The 8,159-nt window shown below is 40.7% G+C and overlaps 1 long non-coding RNA gene across 1 annotated transcript; it reads left to right on the top strand.

The window, feature by feature from the left end:
* The first annotated feature begins 1,072 nt into the window (after positions 1-1,072).
* LOC129765286 (uncharacterized) lies at positions 1,073-1,649 on the top strand. Its single transcript, XR_008741414.1, has 3 exons — positions 1,073-1,208; positions 1,274-1,411; positions 1,486-1,649. It is a non-coding gene; the product is annotated as an uncharacterized LOC129765286 (long non-coding RNA).
* The last annotated feature ends 6,510 nt before the right edge of the window (positions 1,650-8,159 follow it).

Genomic DNA, 8,159 nt, shown 5'->3' with positions numbered 1-8,159 from the left:
ACATTCAATTAAACTCTTTCACATGAATATATTTTGAAAATTCCCAGAGGAACTGGCAGATTATTTTCAGTAACGATTAGATATTTCCACATTTTCCTCGATACTGGAAGCCCACCAGTGGTTAATGCCAACTCGATAACCACCTGTTAATAGCCGCGCGTGTATGTGTGTGTAGCGATGTCTTCCCAGGGAACCGTTTGTGGCATCACTCTCCTCCTGATAGATTCCCTTCTGGCCTAGGGTGCACAAACAGGCTCTTGGTGACACCGTTCATCCGCGCTTTCATGATAAATAAAGAGCTTCACCGCAACAGCGACAACATGCTCCAATCGCTGTTCAATTAGAACTGAGTGGATTTCCGAGCGCCGCTCGCTTATATACCGATTGGTGATTTCAATAGCCTGTTTTGAAAGCAATTTTAAGACTATTGAAACAAGTTTTTGGATCAAAAAGTAACAAGTATATAACGCGTAGACATTATATCTTCCGAATGAAGTGTTTATCATACCATTTCGTTCAGTTGTTTAGGAGCTATTAACGCTCAAAATCTCGGTCTCCGGCGTAACGCTTTCGTTTTCGAAACTTTGATTTTACACCCCGGTATAGAAATGAAAGACGTAGTCCTACGTCAAAACAACACACACTCGCGATTACTCGTCGCCACTTTTGTACCGCGGGACCCTGGACTTGCACTGAGACAATATCACGACAGGGTTATTGAAACGCGCACGGTACAATTAATAAAAAGGAAACTTTATTTACGACATGACTAAAACGTTACATTTCACTATGGACGATCAACAATGACTCTATCCACAACAATGACAAAAGTAAACAACAATAAGTGACAACCACATTAAAAACACATATATGCGCATCTCCAGCATCGCTAAGTGACAGTCATGCTGTCGCACGCGAGCCCTGCGGTCTGAGCTGCGTCGGATGAATAACGGATATGGATAAAAGTTTTTGCGCTTCATTGTTGGTTATTCCAAAAGGTAAATCAGATATTCGTCTTGTCATTGATTTGTGAGGACCCTGAGGACCAAACAAATGCATTTATAGAATGCCATTCAAGATGCCAACATTTGAAGCAATTTTATTTGAATTGCACGGAGCGAATTACTTCTCCACGATAGATTTAACCAACGCTTTTTTCCACATTGTCCTGGACGAAGAATCACGACATGTTACGAATTTTTTTGCGGGTGAAGCTCTCTACAGATGTTGCCGATTGCCTTTCGGACATACAAATGCCTCTGATATCTTTCAGGAGGTTATGCAAACCATAATACTTACCGGATGCGAAGGAACTGTTAACTACCTGGATGATATTTTGGTGGTCGGACGAACGAAGGATGAACATGATCAAAACCTGCAGAAAGTTATCAAAAGGCTGGAAGAGCATAAGGTAAAAATAAACTATGAGAAATGTTCTTTTGCGCAACAAGAAACAAAATTTTTGGGTTTCATATTGTCGAATAGAGGATGGCAAGTTGATGTAAAGAAAATAGGTGCAATCAAAAACTTCCGAAAACCTGAATCACAAGCAGAGGTCAAAAGTTTCCTAGGCTTAATTACCTTCATTGAACGATTCATTCCTCAGCGTGCAGATAAAACTCGTTATTTACGAGAATTGGCATTGCTAACGATTTCTACTGGAATCAGGACAGGAGAATGAATTTAACTACTTGAAGAGCACAGCCTGTACACAGATAAAAGAATTGGGATATTTTTGTAGTGAAGATGTAACAGAGTTGTATGTAGATGCGTCGCCTCATGGCCTAGGAGCCATTTTAGTTCAGTATGATGCGGATTATAATCCACGCCTAATTTCATGTGCATCAAAGACGTTGACACCGACTGAAAAAACCTGAATCGAACGAGTATATTTTCGGCGGTTTACACAGAATAGGAAAACGAGCTGTTTCAAGGGCTGAAGGGCTATGTTGTATTTTCTGGACACAGGTACAATGGAGTTTACATGGAATGATATTGAGGTTGAGGCCGAGAAAGATGTTGAACTGATTTTAGTACGTGAAGCATTGAAAAGTGGTTGATGGGATAAGACATTAAGAAGATATGAATCAGAAGCAAAGAATTTAAGAGCTTTGGGAGCATTAGTTTTTATTCGAGATCGAGTGATTTTGCCCAGTACTCTTCGGAACAGAGCACTCCAATCAGCACACGAAGGACACATTGGAATGGTTTCTATGAAAAAGATTCTACGAAATTACTTCTGGTGGTCACGAATGGCTAAGCAAGTAGAAAAATTTGTAGAGAGTTGTGAAACATGCGTCAGTCTTTCACGGAAGAATTCACCTGTACCTTTGACGAGTCGTGAGTTGCCGGAAAGGCCATGGAGATTTCTTCAAATTGATTTTTTTTTCTTTCAAAGATTGTGGATCCGGAAAATTTTTAGTAGTTGTACATACCTACTCGCGTTATCTTCACGTCATAGAAATTAAAAACATAGACGCAGAGAGTACGAATGATGCGCTGGGAAAAATCTTTCAACTGTGGGGACATCCGCTGTCGATTCTCAGTGATAATGGGCCTCTATTCCAAAGTGAAAAATTTGTTAGGATTTGGGAGTAAAGAGGTGTGAAAATACGGAAATCAATTTCATTGAGTGCTCAATCAAATGGAGCTGTTGAGCGCCAAAATAAGGGAATTAAAGACGCTTTAGCCGCCGCAAAGATTGATGGAATTAATTGGAAAGTTGCTCTTGAAAAATATTTGCACATGCATAACAAGGTACGTCCACTCTCGCGTCTCGGTATTACGCCGTTTGAACTACTTGTCGGATGGAAATTTAGAGCAACATTTCCGTGCTTGTGGGAAACAATCGCTCCTTACCAGCTTGATCGAACGGATGTACGCGAGAAAGACGCTTCGTCTAAACTATGTAGTAAAACGTATGCTGACACAGTTAGAGGAGCAAAAGAATCGGAGATAAAGTATTTTTAGCACAAAATAATAAGCAAAAAGGGGACCCAGCATTCTTAAAGGATCGTTTCACAGTTCTAGCAAGAGATGGACAAAAAGTTATACTGCAAAGCAGCAGAGGTGTACAATATTCGAGAAATGTTCAAGATGTGAAGAAAGTACCAATTTTGACGTAGGACTACGTCTAACCGGAAGATATAGGGGGTGAAATGAAAATCTAGGCACTGAACAAGTAGGTAAAAATGCAAGATTTGGAACGCTTATAACTCGAGCATTTCTCAATAGATCGCAAAGGTTTTTGCATCAATTGATAGGAAATATATCTACGCATATATCATAACGAATAACATTTCATTTTTCTTGAGATAAATAATTGAATAATTGGGAAATATCAAGCATTGTCCAAATGCACTATGTGCCCATTTTTGATTGGTCCATTTTGTGCTCCTCAAATCGTACCGACCAAAACGGGCAACCAGAGCAGCAGCGAAATACAATGAACGCGATTGGAAAGGAAAAAGAAAAAATATGAACTAAACATTGGTCGCAGTCTCACACATGCGTAATTCTCGAGCCAGCCAGTCAGCTTAAAAATCCCCGCTCCGCTGCTGTAACGATCATTCTCATCCAAACCATACACCACATCGTTTCGCATCACAACATATCAACAAACCAACACAAGCAGCGAAGTCTGGTCATGACAAAGGAGGAAAAGTGAAGGGAAAGGTAAAATCCCTATGCCGAGCGCGTTAGTACCAGTGCTCCAGTCCACCTAGTCGGCGTTATATAGTTTCGGCCGCCGAAGTGATCGAGTTGGCTGGCAAAGCTGTTCGCGACGATAAGAAAATCCGCATTCAGAATAGACCACATTCGGTTCGGTGGACATCTAGACAACAATAGGCAGTTGCAGCGAGTGACGAGTGGCAAACGCAATCGCAAAACGGGGTAGCAGAAGAAAAAAGTTTGTTCTTCATACAAACTGCTTTGGTGGCAAATCCAGAACAAGGCGGCATCGATGGCGTTCGAAATGGTTTTTTTCAAAACCACGAGTACAAAGTTTTCTAAATTGGAACCATTCCATAAAACACGGCGCTTATCAGGGCCATTAAACCTTTCAAAAAAGAGTTTACGAAATACAGTTCAATGCATTCTAAAATATTATCCAAAAACATAATAAAACACAAATTTATTTTTCATAATTTGTTTGCCAGGATATGAAGAGTATGAGAATTTTGCAGTTGTGCTGAGCTTATTGATGGTTGGGGACTTTCTCGATTATTCAATTTTCACCAATTCTTAAATTGCTTCCAGATTGAAAGTACAGTAATTTTAGTTCGATAATTAGCTAATTGGATTTTTGTAAACTCTATGGGGGTCCAAATTATGACCCAACATGCCCCAAGTTGGATGGGAAGAAATTTTCCAACTGTGAAAGCTGTACCACTGTCATCGCAAATGTTCAATTACAGGTTAAAATCACCTCCAATGCGACACTGAGTGGTGCTTCGGCATGTCGCATTAAATGTAATTTACAGTACAACATGTCCCAAGCTGGATGAGAAGAAATTTTCCAACTGTGGCGAGTGGCAAACGCACTCGCTAAACAGGAAGGTTTAACCGAACAAGATGGAGATATCGAGTGATAACAAAACAATAAACTCTTTAGATTAAAGATGATTTTGTGGACCTGAAAAGGACCCTTTTTAGCGTTTGCTTTCTTCTCCTTCTTCTTGTCGGTTTCCGAGATATTCTTCTGTGCCGTGCCGAACTTTTTGGCGGCTTTTCCACTATTCCACTAGTCTTCGGTGCCTTCGTGTTTGTTAGAAACACCTGCATGTGAATCCAACGAGCGAACAAATCGTAATGAATATATTTTCTTCTTCTTCTTTTTGGCTTTAAGAGGGTTTAAACTTTTCAGTTCATTCGCCTTTAGCTCTGAGAAGAGCCTTTGAGAACCAGTCTTGAGGAGGCTGGTGAAAAAGAAGAAAAACGAAGGGATGATGAGGAAAAGGGTGGGATACAGAGGAAAGGAATGAAGGGATGCAAATGCGATGTTGGGTGATTTATGAATGTAGTAAAATTTAATGGTGTTAGTAAAATGCTGGATAAGAATGAATTAGTATAGTTAGGAAATGTTATGTCAGAGGTAATGTAAATTATATAGTACTGGTTATGTATTGTAAATTATATATAGGTGATGTAAAATTATATAGTACTGCTAAATTTGCTGAAAGATTATTGTAAGTACAGGTTGTTGTGAATTAAGCGAAAATGTTTATTGGTTATATATTATTATATGATTTAACATTTTTATGTATTTTTCTGTGTTTATATGTATACCGTACATACGCAAAATTCTGTTTGCTTTTATGATTTTGTTTTTATACATATGTATGCATGCGTATGTACATGTATACATGTATACACGTTTATTAATTTATATATGCATACGTAACGGTGAAGTGATTAATTTAAATAAAGATATGTTTTAGAATTTAGATTTTACCAAAGAAGCCGGTTTCTTTCAGAAACGCAATTAAATTGGTTTCCTGTGTCTCGTCTCTACTGAGAATGTCTCGGAGACTCTGACCTATATTGTGTCGGGCACGAGCATCTTTGGTGTGTTGGCATTCTAGTAGAAGATGCCTAACTGAAACTTGGGCTGAGTTACATGCGCAAAGTGGTCTTTCGGTTTTCTCCATTAGGTGTGAGTGTGTGAAAAAAGTGTGTCCAATTCGAAGACGGGTTAGCACCCGTCTTTCTTTGCTGTTGTTTTGATCAAACCAAGGAAGCGTGGTATTTTTGATTTGATGGAGATGGGTGGGAGGGCTATTTAACCAGCCTATGTTCCAGCTTTCGCGAATTGGCTGACTGACCCAGCGAACTATATCAGTTCGAGGACAGGGTATAACTGGTGGTTCTATTTTGCTACCCTTACCGGCCAGTTTGTCTGCGGCTGTGTTTCCGAGGATTCCGGAATGACCAGGAACCCAACAGTAGGAGACGTTTTTTTCTGAAGCAGCCTCTTCTATCTGTATTATCCATGGGTGTCTACTGTTTCCACTGAAATTTACCGTAGGAAGGTGATCATGGGTACACTCTTGTGTAGCTATTAATAGAGCAAAAGCTTCCGCACTGAAGATGGAGCATTGCGGTGGAAGAGAAAAGCTACCGGTGTATCTGTTCTCGAAGATTCTACACCCAACTCCATCGGAGTTAACAGAACCGTCTGTGTAGACCTGGTGTTCGTAATGAAAGTGAGTAGCCGTGAGATGGTTGAAGCAGGCTTTAATTTTTGGTGGAGGGTCGCCCGCACGGACAGTCTTGAGAAGATCAAGATTCACGTTCGGCGGTATGGCGTTCCATTTTCTTCCCGTGGCAGTTGAAAGTGCACATATATCGGGAAGGTCTTGGTTCGTGAGGTCTTTGAACCAATTTATAGCTCGAATTACTGATGGTGCATTGGGGTCATTGTCAGGAAGTGAGAGTTGTCGGATGGCTTTGCCCGTGATGATTCTTGTTACAAGGTGTTTGAAAGGCAGATGACCACTTTCCGCCATAACAGCAAGAGTGGGGCTTGTGGTGAAGGCTCCTATTGCTAGCTTTATTGCTTTGTTGTAGATGGGTTCAATAGTGTTGAGTACTCTGTCCCCACCACGGCTGAAGATGCCTATTCCGTAGAGGATTTGGGGGATCAACCAGACATTGATAATTTTGAGCAATGTTTCTCTGTGTCCAGAGGATAAACTTCCTGTAATAGACTTCAGGATATTCATTTTACCGTTGGCTGCTTTTTTGACTAATTGAGCATGATGTAAAAAGTTAAGCCTGGTATCGAAGGTTACGCCCAGTGTTCTTAGTGTTCTCTTCTGAGGGATTTCGGTTTGATTAAGCTTTAGGACGGATTTCTTTTTGAGTGTTTTGCCAATGTGAATGAATCGGGATTTTTCTGGCGAAAATTGGAATCCTATGTTTTGGGCCCAGTTTTGTATGGAATCAATTGTACTTTGAAGTCTCTTTCTCTGTGCTAAACCAAAGGTACTGACAGAAATAAGAGTGATGTCGTCCGCATAAACAAAGATCTTTATGCTGTCGGGAATTAATTCGAAAATAGGTTGCATAGCAACAGTGAAGAGTGTTGGAGAAAGGACCGAACCTTGGGGAAAACCGTTTTCAAGGATTTTCAATGAAGACTTGTGATTGTTGATGATTGTTTTAAAGGTTCTGTTTTCCAGAAACCCTTTGATGAAGAAGCCTAATCTACCACGAACCCCCCAGTTGAAAAGATTTTTCAGAACTGGGTACCTCCATGCTCGATCGAAGGCCTTGCTAAGATCGAGTGATACAACATCTGCGTGCAGATAACGTTCAGCGGCGTCGTCTAGGACTTTTTCGAGAGCTACGAGGCAGTCTTCTGTGCTTTTACCCGCGCGGAAGGCAAATTGTCTAGGGTCAAGCAGCTTGTTTGACTCTAAAAAGGTCGTTAAGCGCCGGTTGATAATTTTCTCCACGATTTTACCTATGCAACTCAGAAGAGTGATGAGACGGAAGTTGTCCAGCAGGTGATTATTTTTGTCTGGTTTAGGCAGGGAGACCATTAGGCCTTCTTTCCAGCAATTTGGGAAAATTCCACTGTTCCATACATTGTTGTAAAGTTTTAAAAGAACTTTTTTCCCAAGATAGGGTAGGTTTTTCAGCATTGGGTAGCTGATATCATCTGGTCCAGTGGAGCCGCGTGTTGCTTTGTTTAAGGCCCATTCTAGTTCTTTGAGGGAAATAGTTTTGTTGAAGTCAAAATTTGCGTCGGTGTTAAAATCAATGGGGATTTTTTCGCATTCTGCCTTGCGGGTTTGGAAGGTAGTATCGAAGCTTTGGTTGGATGAGGTGGAGGCAAAGAAATCTCCGAAAGCCTCTGCTATAGTTTTCCGATCATTTGTATAATGACCGTTAATTAAAAGGTTCATTCTTTCTTCGCCGATTGCCCGAAGTAACCAGACGAAGGAAAGTCGCGTCTAAGTTTCGTTATCGGTTACCGCGTGATTGTTGTTTTTTTTTGCCGCTGAAGAGTTCATTTCGCTATCTGGATAGTGAGTGGAGTACCCTGAATGAAAGCGGATAGAGGCTTTTATCATCGGAAAACCAAGGATTGGTTTTTATTTTGTCGCTGCTTCGCCGACATTGGAGTTTTCGCCGAATCATCGTGCCAACAG

This window comes from Toxorhynchites rutilus, chromosome 1 (genome assembly GCF_029784135.1).
Source record: "Toxorhynchites rutilus septentrionalis strain SRP chromosome 1, ASM2978413v1, whole genome shotgun sequence".
Classification (NCBI taxonomy): Eukaryota; Metazoa; Arthropoda; class Insecta; order Diptera; family Culicidae; genus Toxorhynchites; species Toxorhynchites rutilus.
This window is presented reverse-complemented; position numbering and strand designations above follow the sequence as displayed.